Genomic DNA, 16,143 nt, shown 5'->3' with positions numbered 1-16,143 from the left:
CTTTAAGTAAAAATAAAAGAGACAAAATATCAATCCCAGTTTTGGATTACTTTAATTAACAAAAAAAATGCATATAGCAGAGGATAGTTTCAATCTGCCTACCTCTGGGTTATGGGCCCAGCATGCTTCCATTGCAGTACTCTGCTGCACATGTAAGTGCAAGAGATCCTGAAGCACTCACTCATCATGGGAAAGTACCAATGTGTTTCTTCGTTGGTTGATGGAAGAAACATCTTACAAAAACTCTCCAGATTATTGACTTTTTAAAGTTTTTCTAGGAAACGTTTTAGATGAATGCTTATTAGCCTTTGTCAGTATGGACTTTTGCAAAGTGTCTCTGTGGCGCAATCGGTTAGTGTGTTTGGCTATTAACCAAAATGTTGGTGGTTCAATCCCACCCAGGGACGTAATTAACCTTGTGATCAGATTTTGGTGATATTTAAGGAGACAAGTCAAAATTTCAAACCTCCTCTTATGGTGTAGGGTACATGGCCTTCTCTGATGTAATCAGAGTTAGATTTGATTCAGTGATTTTATAAAAAACAGCTAGGAAGCACAATTTAGCAGTGGGTTGCAGAGAAAAAAAATATGCTGGCAGAAAAATCCAATCGAGTGATTAAACAGCTCTTCATTTTCTGGCTTTATTTTTATGCTAACAAATTTGTTCTCTGAAAAGTGTCCACAAAGCCAAGTCTCTGATTAACACCTTTGTAAGGATGGTTTTTCACCTATTACTAAATTAAACTTGCTTCATTGGAAAGGCAGCAAGATGCATCCTCATTTCAATGTCTACTGAAATAATACAAGTTGACACCAGGAAACATTAACGCCACTGCATCCTTGCTGCTTTCTCATGTGGAAGTCTGTTTAATGTGAAAACAAGGTGATATCTAATTAGCACACAGGTAAGGAATTAAGAAAATCTTTATTTAAGGGTGAAGATGTTTCTCACAAAAATGTTGACCCAATGCAACATTGAAATTCAAGCTGGAAAGATGATTTTAATATATCACTTGTACATTTTGTATTGCTCTTCTGGTGACAATGTAGTTTGTTTTTGTCAATTACCATTTTAATAATAGGGTAAAGAAAATGAAGTGGATTTTTGAAAGAAAACAATACTGTCAATATACTATTAAAACAAATTAAAATGGTAAAAGTTATTGTACTTTAAGTAAAAATAAAAGAGACAAAATATCAATCCCAGTTTTGGATTACTTTAATTAACAAAAAAAAAATGCATATAGCAGAGGATAGTTTCAATCTGCCTACCTCTCGGTTATGAGCCCAGCATGCTTCCATTGCAGTACTCTGCTGCACATGTAAGTTCAAGAGATCCTGAAGCACTCACTCATCATGGGAAAGTACCAATGTGTTTCTTCGTTGGTTGATGGAAGAAACATCTTACAAAAACTCTCCAGATTATTGACTTTTTAAAGTTTTTCTAGGAAACGTTTTAGATGAATGCTTATTAGCCTTTGTCAGTATGGTCTTTTTGCAAAGTGTCTCTGTGGCGCAATCAGTTAGTGTGTACGGCTATTAACCAAAAGGTTGGTGGTTCAATCCCACCCAGGGACCTAATTGACCTTGTTATCAGATTTTGGTGATCTTTAAGTAGACAAGTCAAAATTTCAAACCCCCTGTTATGGTGTAGGGTACCTGGCCTTCTCTGATGTAATCAGAGTTAGATTTGATTCAGTGATTTTATAAAAACAGCTAGGAAGCACAATTTAGCAGTGGGTTGCAGAGAAAAAAAATATGCTGGCAGAAAAATCCAATTGAGTGATTAAACAGCTCTTTATTTTCTGGCTTTATTTTTATGCTAACAAATTTGTTCTCTGAAAAGTGTCCACAAAGCCAAGTCTCTGATTAACACCTTTGTAAGGATGGTTTTTCACCTATTACTAAATTAAACTTGCTTCATTGGAAAGGCAGCAAGATGCATCCTCATTTCAATGTCTACTGAAATAATACAGGTTGACACCAGGAAACATTAACGCCACTGCATCCTTGCTGCTTTCTCATGTGGAAGTCTGTTTAATGTGAAAACAAGGTGATATCTAATTAGCACACAGGTAAGGAATTAAGAAAATCTTTATTTAAGGGTGAAGATGTTTCTCACAAAATCGTTGCCCCAATGCATCATTGAAATTCAAGCTGGAAAGATGATTTTAATATATCACTTGTACATTTTGTATTGCTCTTCTGGTGACAATGTAGTTTGTTTTTGTCAATTACCATTTTAATAATAGGGTAAAGAAAATTAAGTGGATTTTTGAAAGAAAACAATACTGTCAATATACTATTAAAACAAATTAAAATGGTAAAAGTTATTGTACTTTAAGTAAAAATAAAAGAGCCAAAATATCAATCCCAGTTTTGGATTACTTTAATTAACAAACAAAAAAATGCATATAGCAGAGGATAGTTTCAATCTGCCTACCTCTGGGTAATGGGCCCAGCATGCTTCCATTGCTGTACTCTGCTGCACATGTAAGTGCAAGAGATCCTGAAGCACTCACTCATCATGGGAAAGTACCAATGTGTTTCTTCGTTGGTTGATAGAAGAAACATCTTACAAAAACTCTCCAGATTATTGACTTTTTAAAGTTTTTCTAGGAAACGTTTTAGATGAATGCTTATTAGCATTTGTCAGTATGTAGTTTTGCAAAGTGTCTCTGTGGCGCAATCAGTTAGTGTGTACGGCTATTAACCAAAAGGTTGGTGGTTCAATCCCACCCAGGGACGTAATTGACCTTGTTATCAGATTTTGGTGATCTTTAAGTAGACAAGTCAAATTTCATACCCCCTGTTATGGTGTAGGGTACCTGGCCTTCTCTGATGTAATCAGAGTTAGATTTGATTCAGTGATTTTATAAAAACATCTAGGAAGCACAATTTAGCAGTGGGTTGCAGAGAAAAAGAAATATGCTGGCAAAAAAATCAAATTGCGTGATTAAACAGCTCTTCATTTTCTGGCTTTATTTTTATGCTAACAAATTTGTTCTCTGAAAAGTGTCCACAAAGCCAAGTCTCTGATTAACACCTTTGTAGGGATGGTTTTTCACCTATTACTAAATTAAACTTGCTTCATTGGAAAGGCAGCAAGATGTATCCTCATTTCAATGTCTACTGAAATAATACAGGTTGACACCAGGAAACATTAACGCCACTGCATCCTTGCTGCTTTCTCATGTGGAAGTCTGTTTAATGTGAAAACAAGGTGATATCTAATTAGCACACAGGTAAGGAATTAAGAAAATCTTTATTTAAGGGTGAAGATGTTTCTCACAAAATTGTTGACCCAATGCATCGTTGAAATTCAAGCTGGAAAGATGATTTTAATATATCACTTGTACATTTTGTATTGCTCTTCTGGTGACAATGTAGTTTGTTTTTGTCAATTACCATTTTAATAATAGGGTAAAGAAAATGAAGTGGATTTTTGAAAGAAAACAATACTGTCAATATACTATTAAAACAAATTAAAATGGTAAAAGTTATTGTACTTTAAGTAAAAATAAAAGAGACAAAATATCAATCCCAGTTTTGGATTACTTTAATTAACAAAAAAAAAATGCATATAGCAGAGGATAGTTTCAATCTGCCTACCTCTGGGTTATGGGCCCAGCATGCTTCCATTGCAGTACTCTGCTGCACATGTAAGTTCAAGAGATCCTGAAGCACTCACTCATCATGGGAAAGTACCAATGTGTTTCTTCGTTGGTTGATGGAAGAAACATCTTACAAAAACTCTCCAGATTATTGACTTTTTAAAGTTTTTCTAGGAAACGTTTTAGATGAATGCTTATTAGCCTTTGTCAGTATGGACTTTCGCAAAGTGTCTCTGTGGCGCAATCAGTTAGTATGTACGGCTATTAACCATAAGGTTGGTGGTTCAATCCCATCCAGGGACCTAATTGACCTTGTTATCAGATTTTGGTGATCTTTAAGTAGACAAGTCAAAATTTCAAACCCCCTGTTATGGTGTAGGGTACCTGGCCTTCTCTGATGTAATCAGAGTTAGATTTGATTCAGTGATTTTATAAAAACAGCTAGGAAGCACAATTTAGCAGTGGGTTGCAGAGAAAAAAAATATGCTGGCAGAAAAATCCAATTGAGTGATTAAACAGCTCTTCATTTTCTGGCTTTATTTTTATGCTAACAAATTTGTTCTCTGAAAAGTGTCCACAAAGCCAAGTCTCTGATTAACACCTTTGTAAGGATGGTTTTTCACCTATTACTAAATTAAACTTGCTTCATTGGAAAGGCAGCAAGATGCATCCTCATTTCAATGTCTACTAAAATAATACAAGTTGACACCAGGAAACATTAACGAAACTGCATCCTTGCTGCTTTCTCATGTGGAAGTCTGTTTTATATGAAAACAAGGTGATATCTAATTAGCACACAGGTAAGGAATTAAGAAAATCTTTATTTAAGGGTGAAGATGTTTCTCACAAAATCGTTGCCACAATGCATCATTGAAATTCAAGCTGGAAATATGATTTTAATATATCACTTGTACATTTTGTATTGCTCTTCTGGTGACAATGTAGTTTGTTTTTGTCAATTACCATTTTAATAATAGGGTAAAGAAAATTAAGTGGATTTTTGAAAGAAAACAATACTGTCAATATACTATTAAAACAAATTAAAATGGTAAAAGTTATTGTACTTTAAGTAAAAATAAAAGAGCCAAAATATCAATCCCAGTTTTGGATTACTTTAATTAACAAACAAAAAAATGCATATAGCAGAGGATAGTTTCAACCTGCCTACCTCTGGGTTATGGGCCCAGCATGCTTCCATTGCTGTACTCTGCTGCACATGTAAGTGCAAGAGATCCTGAAGCACTCACTCATCATGGGAAAGTACCAATGTGTTTCTTCGTTGGTTGATAGAAGAAACATCTTACAAAAACTCTCCAGATTATTGACTTTTTTAAGTTTTTCTAGGAAACGTTTTAGATGAATGCTTATTAGCATTTGTCAGTATGTACTTTTGCAAAGTGTCTCTGTGGCGCAATCAGTTAGTATGTACGGCTATTAACCAAAAGGTTGGTGGTTCAATCCCACCCAGGGACGTAATTGACCTTGTTATCAGATTTTGGTGATCTTTAAGTAGACAAGTCAAATTTCATACCCCCTGTTATGGTGTAGGGTACCTGGCCTTCTCTGATGTAATCAGAGTTAGATTTGATTCAGTGATTTTATAAAAACATCTAGGAAGCACAATTTAGCAGTGGGTTGCAGAGAAAAAGAAATATGCTGGCAAAAAAATCAAATTGCGTGATTAAACAGCTCTTCATTTTCTGGCTTTATTTTTATGCTAACAAATTTGTTCTCTGAAAAGTGTCCACAAAGCCAAGTCTCTGATTAACACCTTTGTAGGGATGGTTTTTCACCTATTACTAAATTAAACTTGCTTCATTGGAAAGGCAGCAAGATGTATCCTCATTTCAATGTCTACTGAAATAATACAGGTTGACACCAGGAAACATTAACGCCACTGCATCCTTGCTGCTTTCTCATGTGGAAGTCTGTTTAATGTGAAAACAAGGTGATATCTAATTAGCACACAGGTAAGGAATTAAGAAAATCTTTATTTAAGGGTGAAGATGTTTCTCACAAAATTGTTGACCCAATGCAACATTGAAATTCAAGCTGGAAAGATGATTTTAATATATCACTTGTACATTTTGTATTGCTCTTCTGGTGACAATGTAGTTTGTTTTTGTCAATTACCATTTTAATAATAGGGTAAAGAAAATGAAGTGGATTTTTGAAAGAAAACAATACTGTCAATATACTATTAAAACAAATTAAAATGGTAAAAGTTATTGTACTTTAAGTAAAAATAAAAGAGACAAAATATCAATCCCAGTTTTGGATTACTTTAATTAACAAAAAAAAAATGCATATAGCAGAGGATAGTTTCAATCTGCCTACCTCTCGGTTATGAGCCCAGCATGCTTCCATTGCAGTACTCTGCTGCACATGTAAGTTCAAGAGATCCTGAAGCACTCACTCATCATGGGAAAGTACCAATGTGTTTCTTCGTTGGTTGATGGAAGAAACATCTTACAAAAACTCTCCAGATTATTGACTTTTTAAAGTTTTTCTAGGAAACGTTTTAGATGAATGCTTATTAGCCTTTGTCAGTATGGACTTTTTGCAAAGTGTCTCTGTGGCGCAATCAGTTAGTGTGTACGGCTATTAACCAAAAGGTTGGTGGTTCAATCCCACCCAGGGACCTAATTGACCTTGTTATCAGATTTTGGTGATCTTTAAGTAGACAAGTCAAAATTTCAAACCCCCTGTTATGGTGTAGGGTACCTGGCCTTCTCTGATGTAATCAGAGTTAGATTTGATTCAGTGATTTTATAAAAACAGCTAGGAAGCACAATTTAGCAGTGGGTTGCAGAGAAAAAAAATATGCTGGCAGAAAAATCCAATTGAGTGATTAAACAGCTCTTTATTTTCTGGCTTTATCTTTATGCTAACAAATTTGTTCTCTGAAAAGTGTCCACAAAGCCAAGTCTCTGATTAACACCTTTGTAAGGATGGTTTTTCACCTATTACTAAATTAAACTTGCTTCATTGGAAAGGCAGCAAGATGCATCCTCATTTCAATGTCTACTGAAATAATACAGGTTGACACCAGGTAACATTAGCGCCACTGCATCCTTGCTGCTTTCTCATGTGGAAGTCTGTTTAATGTGAAAACAAGGTGATATCTAATTAGCACACAGGTAAGGAATTAAGAAAATCTTTATTTAAGGGTGAAGATGTTTCTCACAAAATCGTTGCCCCAATGCATCATTGAAATTCAAGCTGGAAAGATGATTTTAATATATCACTTGTACATTTTGTATTGCTCTTCTGGTGACAATGTAGTTTGTTTTTGTCAATTACCATTTTAATAATAGGGTAAAGAAAATTAAGTGGATTTTTGAAAGAAAACAATACTGTCAATATACTATTAAAACAAATTAAAATGGTAAAAGTTATTGTACTTTAAGTAAAAATAAAAGAGCCAAAATATCAATCCCAGTTTTGGATTACTTTAATTAACAAACAAAAAAATGCATATAGCAGAGGATAGTTTCAATCTGCCTACCTCTGGGTTATGGGCCCAGCATGCTTCCATTGCTGTACTCTGCTGCACATGTAAGTGCAAGAGATCCTGAAGCACTCACTCATCATGGGAAAGTACCAATGTGTTTCTTCGTTGGTTGATAGAAGAAACATCTTACAAAAACTCTCCAGATTATTGACTTTTTAAAGTTTTTCTAGGAAACGTTTTAGATGAATGCTTATTAGCATTTGTCAGTATGTAGTTTTGCAAAGTGTCTCTGTGGCGCAATCAGTTAGTGTGTACGGCTATTAACCAAAAGGTTGGTGGTTCAATCCCACCCAGGGACGTAATTGACCTTGTTATCAGATTTTGGTGATCTTTAAGTAGACAAGTCAAATTTCATACCCCCTGTTATGGTGTAGGGTACCTGGCCTTCTCTGATGTAATCAGAGTTAGATTTGATTCAGTGATTTTATAAAAACATCTAGGAAGCACAATTTAGCAGTGGGTTGCAGAGAAAAAGAAATATGCTGGCAAAAAAATCAAATTGCGTGATTAAACAGCTCTTCATTTTCTGGCTTTATTTTTATGCTAACAAATTTGTTCTCTGAAAAGTGTCCACAAAGCCAAGTCTCTGATTAACACCTTTGTAGGGATGGTTTTTCACCTATTACTAAATTAAACTTGCTTCATTGGAAAGGCAGCAAGATGTATCCTCATTTCAATGTCTACTGAAATAATACAGGTTGACACCAGGAAACATTAACGCCACTGCATCCTTGCTGCTTTCTCATGTGGAAGTCTGTTTAATGTGAAAACAAGGTGATATCTAATTAGCACACAGGTAAGGAATTAAGAAAATCTTTATTTAAGGGTGAAGATGTTTCTCACAAAATTGTTGACCCAATGCATCATTGAAATTCAAGCTGGAAAGATGATTTTAATATATCACTTGTACATTTTGTATTGCTCTTCTGGTGACAATGTAGTTTGTTTTTGTCAATTACCATTTTAATAATAGGGTAAAGAAAATGAAGTGGATTTTTGAAAGAAAACAATACTGTCAATATACTATTAAAACAAATTAAAATGGTAAAAGTTATTGTACTTTAAGTAAAAATAAAAGAGCCAAAATATCAATCCCAGTTTTGGATTACTTTAATTAACAAAAAAAATGCATATAGCAGAGGATAGTTTCAATCTGCCTACCTCTGGGTTATGGGCCCAGCATGCTTCCATTGCAGTACTCTGCTGCACATGTAAGTTCAAGAGATCCTGAAGCACTCACTCATCATGGGAAAGTACCAATGTGTTTCTTCGTTGGTTGATGGAAGAAACATCTTACAAAAACTCTCCAGATTATTGACTTTTTAAAGTTTTTCTAGGAAACGTTTTAGATGAATGCTTATTAGCCTTTGTCAGTATGGAGTTTTTGCAAAGTGTCTCTGTGGCGCAATCAGTTAGTGTGTACGGCTATTAACCAAAAGGTTGGTGGTTCAATCCCACCCAGGGACGTAATTGACATTGTTATCAGATTTTGGTGATCTTTAAGTAGACAAGTCAAATTTCATACCCCCTGTTATGGTGTAGGGTACCTGGCCTTCTCTGATGTAATCAGAGTTAGATTTGATTCAGTGATTTTATAAAAACATCTAGGAAGCACAATTTAGGAGTGGGTTGCAGAGAAAAAGAAATATGCTGGCAAAAAAACCAAATTGCGTGATTAAACAGCTCTTCATTTTCTGGCTTTATTTTTATGCTAACAAATTTGTTCTCTGAAAAGTGTCCACAAAGCCAAGTCTCTGATTAACACCTTTGTAGGGATGGTTTTTCACCTATTACTAAATTAAACTTGCTTCATTGGAAAGGCAGCAAGATGTATCCTCATTTCAATGTCTACTGAAATAATACAGGTTGACACCAGGAAACATTAACGCCACTGCATCCTTGCTGCTTTCTCATGTGGAAGTCTGTTTAATGTGAAAACAAGGTGATATCTAATTAGCACACAGGTAAGGAATTAAGAAAATCTTTATTTAAGGGTGAAGATGTTTCTCACAAAATCGTTGCCCCAATGCATCATTGAAATTCAAGCTGGAAAGATGATTTTAATATATCACTTGTACATTTTGTATTGCTCTTCTGGTGACAATGTAGTTTGTTTTTGTCAATTACCATTTTAATAATAGGGTAAAGAAAATGAAGTGGATTTTTGAAAGAAAACAATACTGTCAATATACTATTAAAACAAATTAAAATGGTAAAAGTTATTGTACTTAAAGTAAAAATAAAAGAGACAAAATATCAATCCCAGTTTTGGATTACTTTAATTAACAAACAAAAAAATGCATATAGCAGAGGATAGTTTCAATCTGCCTACCTCTGGGTTATGGGCCCAGCATGCTTCCATTGCAGTACTCTGCTGCACATGTAAGTGCAAGAGATCCTGAAGCACTCACTCATCATGGGAAAGTACCAATGTGTTTCTTCGTTGGTTGATGGAAGAAACATCTTACAAAAACTCTCCAGATTATTGACTTTTTAAAGTTTTTCTAGGAAACGTTTTAGATGAATGCTTATTAGCCTTTGTCAGTATGGACTTTTGCAAAGTGTTTCTGTGGCGCAATCAGTTAGTATGTATGGCTATTAACCATAAGGTTGGTGGTTCAATCCCACCGAGGGACCTAATTGACCTTGTTATCAGATTTTGGTGATCTTTAAGTAGACAAGTCAAAATTTCAAACCCCCTGTTATGGTGTAGGGTACCTGGCCTTCTCTGATGTAATCAGAGTTAGATTTGATTCAGTGATTTTATAAAAACAGCTAGGAAGCACAATTTAGCAGTGGGTTGCAGAGAAAAAAAATATGCTGGCAGAAAAATCCAATTGAGTGATTAAACAGCTCTTCATTTTCTGGCTTTATTTTTATGCTAACAAATTTGTTCTCTGAAAAGTGTCCACAAAGCCAAGTCTCTGATTAACACCTTTGTAAGGATGGTTTTTCACCTATTACTAAATTAAACTTGCTTCATTGGAAAGGCAGCAAGATGCATCCTCATTTCAATGTCTACTGAAATAATACAAGTTGACACCAGGAAACATTAACGCCACTGCATCCTTGCTGCTTTCTCATGTGGAAGTCTGTTTAATATGAAAACAAGGTGATATCTAATTAGCACACAGGTAAGGAATTAAGAAAATCTTTATTTAAGGGTGAAGATGTTTCTCACAAAATCGTTGCCCCAATGCATCATTGAAATTCAAGCTGGAAATATGATTTTAATATATCACTTGTACATTTTGTATTGCTCTTCTGGTGACAATGTAGTTTGTTTTTGTCAATTACCATTTTAATAATAGGGTAAAGAAAATGAAGTGGATTTTTGAAAGAAAACAATACTGTCAATATACTATTAAAACAAATTAAAATGGTAAAAGTTATTGTACTTTAAGTAAAAATAAAAGAGACAAAATATCAATCCCAGTTTTGGATTACTTTAATTAACAAAAAAAATGCATATAGCAGAGGATAGTTTCAATCTGCCTACCTCTGGGTTATGGGCCCAGCATGCTTCCATTGCAGTACTCTGCTGCACATGTAAGTGCAAGAGATCCTGAAGCACTCACTCATCATGGGAAAGTACCAATGTGTTTCTTCGTTGGTTGATGGAAGAAACATCTTACAAAAACTCTCCAGATTATTGACTTTTTAAAGTTTTTCTAGGAAACGTTTTAGATGAATGCTTATTAGCCTTTGTCAGTATGGAATTTTGCAAAGTGTCTCTGTGGCGCAATCAGTTAGTATGTACGGCTATTAACCATAAGGTTGGTGGTTCAATCCCATCCAGGGACCTAATTGACCTTGTTATCAGATTTTGGTGATCTTTAAGTAGACCAGTCAAATTTTCAAACCCCCTGTTATGGTGTAGGGTACCTGGCCTTCTCTGATGTAATCAGAGTTAGATTTGATTCAGTGATTTTATAAAAAACAGCTAGGAAGCACAATTTAGCAGTGGGTTGCAGAGAAAAAGAAATATGCTGGCAAAAAAATCAAATTGCGTGATTAAACAGCTCTTCATTTTCTGGCTTTATTTTTATGCTAACAAATTTGTTCTCTGAAAAGTGTCCACAAAGCCAAGTCTCTGATTAACACCTTTGTAGGGATGGTTTTTCACCTATTACTAAATTAAACTTGCTTCATTGGAAAGGCAGCAAGATGTATCCTCATTTCAATGTCTACTGAAATAATACAGGTTGACACCAGGAAACATTAACGCCACTGCATCCTTGCTGCTTTCTCATGTGGAAGTCTGTTTAATGTGAAAACAAGGTGATATCTAATTAGCACACAGGTAAGGAATTAAGAAAATCTTTATTTAAGGGTGAAGATGTTTCTCACAAAATTGTTGACCCAATGCATCATTGAAATTCAAGCTGGAAAGATGATTTTAATATATCACTTGTACATTTTGTATTGCTCTTCTGGTGACAATGTAGTTTGTTTTTGTCAATTACCATTTTAATAATAGGGTAAAGAAAATGAAGTTGATTTTTGAAAGAAAACAATACTGTCAATATACTATTAAAACAAATTAAAATGGTAAAAGTTATTGTACTTTAAGTAAAAATAAAAGAGACAAAATATCAATCCCAGTTTTGGATTACTTTAACAAAAAAAATGCATATAGCAGAGGATAGTTTCAATCTGCCTACCTCTGGGTTATGGGCCCAGCATGCTTCCATTGCAGTACTCTGCTGCACATGTAAGTGCAAGAGATCCTGAAGCACTCACTCATCATGGGAAAGTACCAATGTGTTTCTTCGTTGGTTGATGGAAGAAACATCTTACAAAAACTCTCCAGATTATTGACTTTTTAAAGTTTTTCTAGGAAACGTTTTAGATGAATGCTTATTAGCCTTTGTCAGTATGGACTTTTGCAAAGTGTCTCTGTGGCGCAATCGGTTAGTGTGTTTGGCTATTAACCAAAATGTTGGTGGTTCAATCCCACCCAGGGACGTAATTAACCTTGTGATCAGATTTTGGTGATATTTAAGGAGACAAGTCAAAATTTCAAACCTCCTCTTATGGTGTAGGGTACATGGCCTTCTCTGATGTAATCAGAGTTAGATTTGATTCAGTGATTTTATAAAAAACAGCTAGGAAGCACAATTTAGCAGTGGGTTGCAGAGAAAAAAAATATGCTGGCAGAAAAATCCAATCGAGTGATTAAACAGCTCTTCATTTTCTGGCTTTATTTTTATGCTAACAAATTTGTTCTCTGAAAAGTGTCCACAAAGCCAAGTCTCTGATTAACACCTTTGTAAGGATGGTTTTTCACCTATTACTAAATTAAACTTGCTTCATTGGAAAGGCAGCAAGATGCATCCTCATTTCAATGTCTACTGAAATAATACAAGTTGACACCAGGAAACATTAACGCCACTGCATCCTTGCTGCTTTCTCATGTGGAAGTCTGTTTAATGTGAAAACAAGGTGATATCTAATTAGCACACAGGTAAGGAATTAAGAAAATCTTTATTTAAGGGTGAAGATGTTTCTCACAAAAATGTTGACCCAATGCAACATTGAAATTCAAGCTGGAAAGATGATTTTAATATATCACTTGTACATTTTGTATTGCTCTTCTGGTGACAATGTAGTTTGTTTTTGTCAATTACCATTTTAATAATAGGGTAAAGAAAATGAAGTGGATTTTTGAAAGAAAACAATACTGTCAATATACTATTAAAACAAATTAAAATGGTAAAAGTTATTGTACTTTAAGTAAAAATAAAAGAGACAAAATATCAATCCCAGTTTTGGATTACTTTAATTAACAAAAAAAATGCATATAGCAGAGGATAGTTTCAATCTGCCTACCTCTGGGTTATGGGCCCAGCATGCTTCCATTGCAGTACTCTGCTGCACATGTAAGTGCAAGAGATCCTGAAGCACTCACTCATCATGGGAAAGTACCAATGTGTTTCTTCGTTGGTTGATGGAAGAAACATCTTACAAAAACTCTCCAGATTATTGACTTTTAAAAGTTTTTCTAGGAAACGTTTTAGATGAATGCTTATTAGCCTTTGTCAGTATGGACTTTTGCAAAGTGTCTCTGTGGCGCAATCGGTTAGTGTGTTTGGCTATTAACCAAAATGTTGGTGGTTCAATCCCACCCAGGGACGTAATTAACCTTGTGATCAGATTTTGGTGATATTTAAGGAGACAAGTCAAAATTTCAAACCTCCTCTTATGGTGTAGGGTACATGGCCTGCTCTGATGTAATCAGAGTTAGATTTGATTCAGTGATTTTATAAAAAACAGCTAGGAAGCACAATTTAGCAGTGGGTTGCAGAGAAAAAAAATATGCTGGCAGAAAAATCCAATCGAGTGATTAAACAGCTCTTCATTTTCTGGCTTTATTTTTATGCTAACAAATTTGTTCTCTGAAAAGTGTCCACAAAGCCAAGTCTCTGATTAACACCTTTGTAAGGATGGTTTTTCACCTATTACTAAATTAAACTTGCTTCATTGGAAAGGCAGCAAGATGCATCCTCATTTCAATGTCTACTGAAATAATACAAGTTGACACCAGGAAACATTAACGCCACTGCATCCTTGCTGCTTTCTCATGTGGAAGTCTGTTTAATGTGAAAACAAGGTGATATCTAATTAGCACACAGGTAAGGAATTAAGAAAATCTTTATTTAAGGGTGAAGATGTTTCTCACAAAAATGTTGACCCAATGCAACATTGAAATTCAAGCTGGAAAGATGATTTTAATATATCACTTGTACATTTTGTATTGCTCTTCTGGTGACAATGTAGTTTGTTTTTGTCAATTACCATTTTAATAATAGGGTAAAGAAAATGAAGTGGATTTTTGAAAGAAAACAATACTGTCAATATACTATTAAAACAAATTAAAATGGTAAAAGTTATTGTACTTTAAGTAAAAATAAAAGAGACAAAATATCAATCCCAGTTTTGGATTACTTTAATTAACAAAAAAAAAATGCATATAGCAGAGGATAGTTTCAATCTGCCTACCTCTCGGTTATGAGCCCAGCATGCTTCCATTGCAGTACTCTGCTGCACATGTAAGTTCAAGAGATCCTGAAGCACTCACTCATCATGGGAAAGTACCAATGTGTTTCTTCGTTGGTTGATGGAAGAAACATCTTACAAAAACTCTCCAGATTATTGACTTTTTAAAGTTTTTCTAGGAAACGTTTTAGATGAATGCTTATTAGCCTTTGTCAGTATGGTCTTTTTGCAAAGTGTCTCTGTGGCGCAATCAGTTAGTGTGTACGGCTATTAACCAAAAGGTTGGTGGTTCAATCCCACCCAGGGACCTAATTGACCTTGTTATCAGATTTTGGTGATCTTTAAGTAGACAAGTCAAAATTTCAAACCCCCTGTTATGGTGTAGGGTACCTGGCCTTCTCTGATGTAATCAGAGTTAGATTTGATTCAGTGATTTTATAAAAACAGCTAGGAAGCACAATTTAGCAGTGGGTTGCAGAGAAAAAAAATATGCTGGCAGAAAAATCCAATTGAGTGATTAAACAGCTCTTTATTTTCTGGCTTTATTTTTATGCTAACAAATTTGTTCTCTGAAAAGTGTCCACAAAGCCAAGTCTCTGATTAACACCTTTGTAAGGATGGTTTTTCACCTATTACTAAATTAAACTTGCTTCATTGGAAAGGCAGCAAGATGCATCCTCATTTCAATGTCTACTGAAATAATACAGGTTGACACCAGGAAACATTAACGCCACTGCATCCTTGCTGCTTTCTCATGTGGAAGTCTGTTTAATGTGAAAACAAGGTGATATCTAATTAGCACACAGGTAAGGAATTAAGAAAATCTTTATTTAAGGGTGAAGATGTTTCTCACAAAATCGTTGCCCCAATGCATCATTGAAATTCAAGCTGGAAAGATGATTTTAATATATCACTTGTACATTTTGTATTGCTCTTCTGGTGACAATGTAGTTTGTTTTTGTCAATTACCATTTTAATAATAGGGTAAAGAAAATTAAGTGGATTTTTGAAAGAAAACAATACTGTCAATATACTATTAAAACAAATTAAAATGGTAAAAGTTATTGTACTTTAAGTAAAAATAAAAGAGCCAAAATATCAATCCCAGTTTTGGATTACTTTAATTAACAAACAAAAAAATGCATATAGCAGAGGATAGTTTCAATCTGCCTACCTCTGGGTAATGGGCCCAGCATGCTTCCATTGCTGTACTCTGCTGCACATGTAAGTGCAAGAGATCCTGAAGCACTCACTCATCATGGGAAAGTACCAATGTGTTTCTTCGTTGGTTGATAGAAGAAACATCTTACAAAAACTCTCCAGATTATTGACTTTTTAAAGTTTTTCTAGGAAACGTTTTAGATGAATGCTTATTAGCATTTGTCAGTATGTAGTTTTGCAAAGTGTCTCTGTGGCGCAATCAGTTAGTGTGTACGGCTATTAACCAAAAGGTTGGTGGTTCAATCCCACCCAGGGACGTAATTGACCTTGTTATCAGATTTTGGTGATCTTTAAGTAGACAAGTCAAATTTCATACCCCCTGTTATGGTGTAGGGTACCTGGCCTTCTCTGATGTAATCAGAGTTAGATTTGATTCAGTGATTTTATAAAAACATCTAGGAAGCACAATTTAGCAGTGGGTTGCAGAGAAAAAGAAATATGCTGGCAAAAAAATCAAATTGCGTGATTAAACAGCTCTTCATTTTCTGGCTTTATTTTTATGCTAACAAATTTGTTCTCTGAAAAGTGTCCACAAAGCCAAGTCTCTGATTAACACCTTTGTAGGGATGGTTTTTCACCTATTACTAAATTAAACTTGCTTCATTGGAAAGGCAGCAAGATGTATCCTCATTTCAATGTCTACTGAAATAATACAGGTTGACACCAGGAAACATTAACGCCACTGCATCCTTGCTGCTTTCTCATGTGGAAGTCTGTTTAATGTGAAAACAAGGTGATATCTAATTAGCACACAGGTAAGGAATTAAGAAAATCTTTATTTAAGGGTGAAGATGT

The 16,143-nt window shown here is 34.8% G+C and overlaps 3 non-coding genes across 3 annotated transcripts; all 3 read left to right on the top strand.

The window, feature by feature from the left end:
* The first annotated feature begins 333 nt into the window (after nt 1-333).
* On the top strand, nt 334-407 carry TRNAN-AUU (transfer RNA asparagine (anticodon AUU)). The gene has a single exon. It is a non-coding gene; the product is annotated as a tRNA-Asn (tRNA).
* Nucleotides 408-12,023: 11,616 nt separating this feature from the next.
* TRNAN-AUU (transfer RNA asparagine (anticodon AUU)) lies at nt 12,024-12,097 on the top strand. Its single transcript has one exon. It is a non-coding gene; the product is annotated as a tRNA-Asn (tRNA).
* Nucleotides 12,098-13,191: 1,094 nt separating this feature from the next.
* Nucleotides 13,192-13,265, top strand: TRNAN-AUU (transfer RNA asparagine (anticodon AUU)). Its single transcript has one exon. It is a non-coding gene; the product is annotated as a tRNA-Asn (tRNA).
* The last annotated feature ends 2,878 nt before the right edge of the window (nt 13,266-16,143 follow it).

Source organism: Pseudophryne corroboree, unplaced genomic scaffold, assembly GCF_028390025.1.
Source record: "Pseudophryne corroboree isolate aPseCor3 unplaced genomic scaffold, aPseCor3.hap2 scaffold_1721, whole genome shotgun sequence".
Classification (NCBI taxonomy): domain Eukaryota; kingdom Metazoa; phylum Chordata; class Amphibia; order Anura; family Myobatrachidae; genus Pseudophryne; species Pseudophryne corroboree.
Note: the sequence above shows the minus strand (reverse complement) of the source record. Positions and strands in the feature narration are given on the sequence as shown.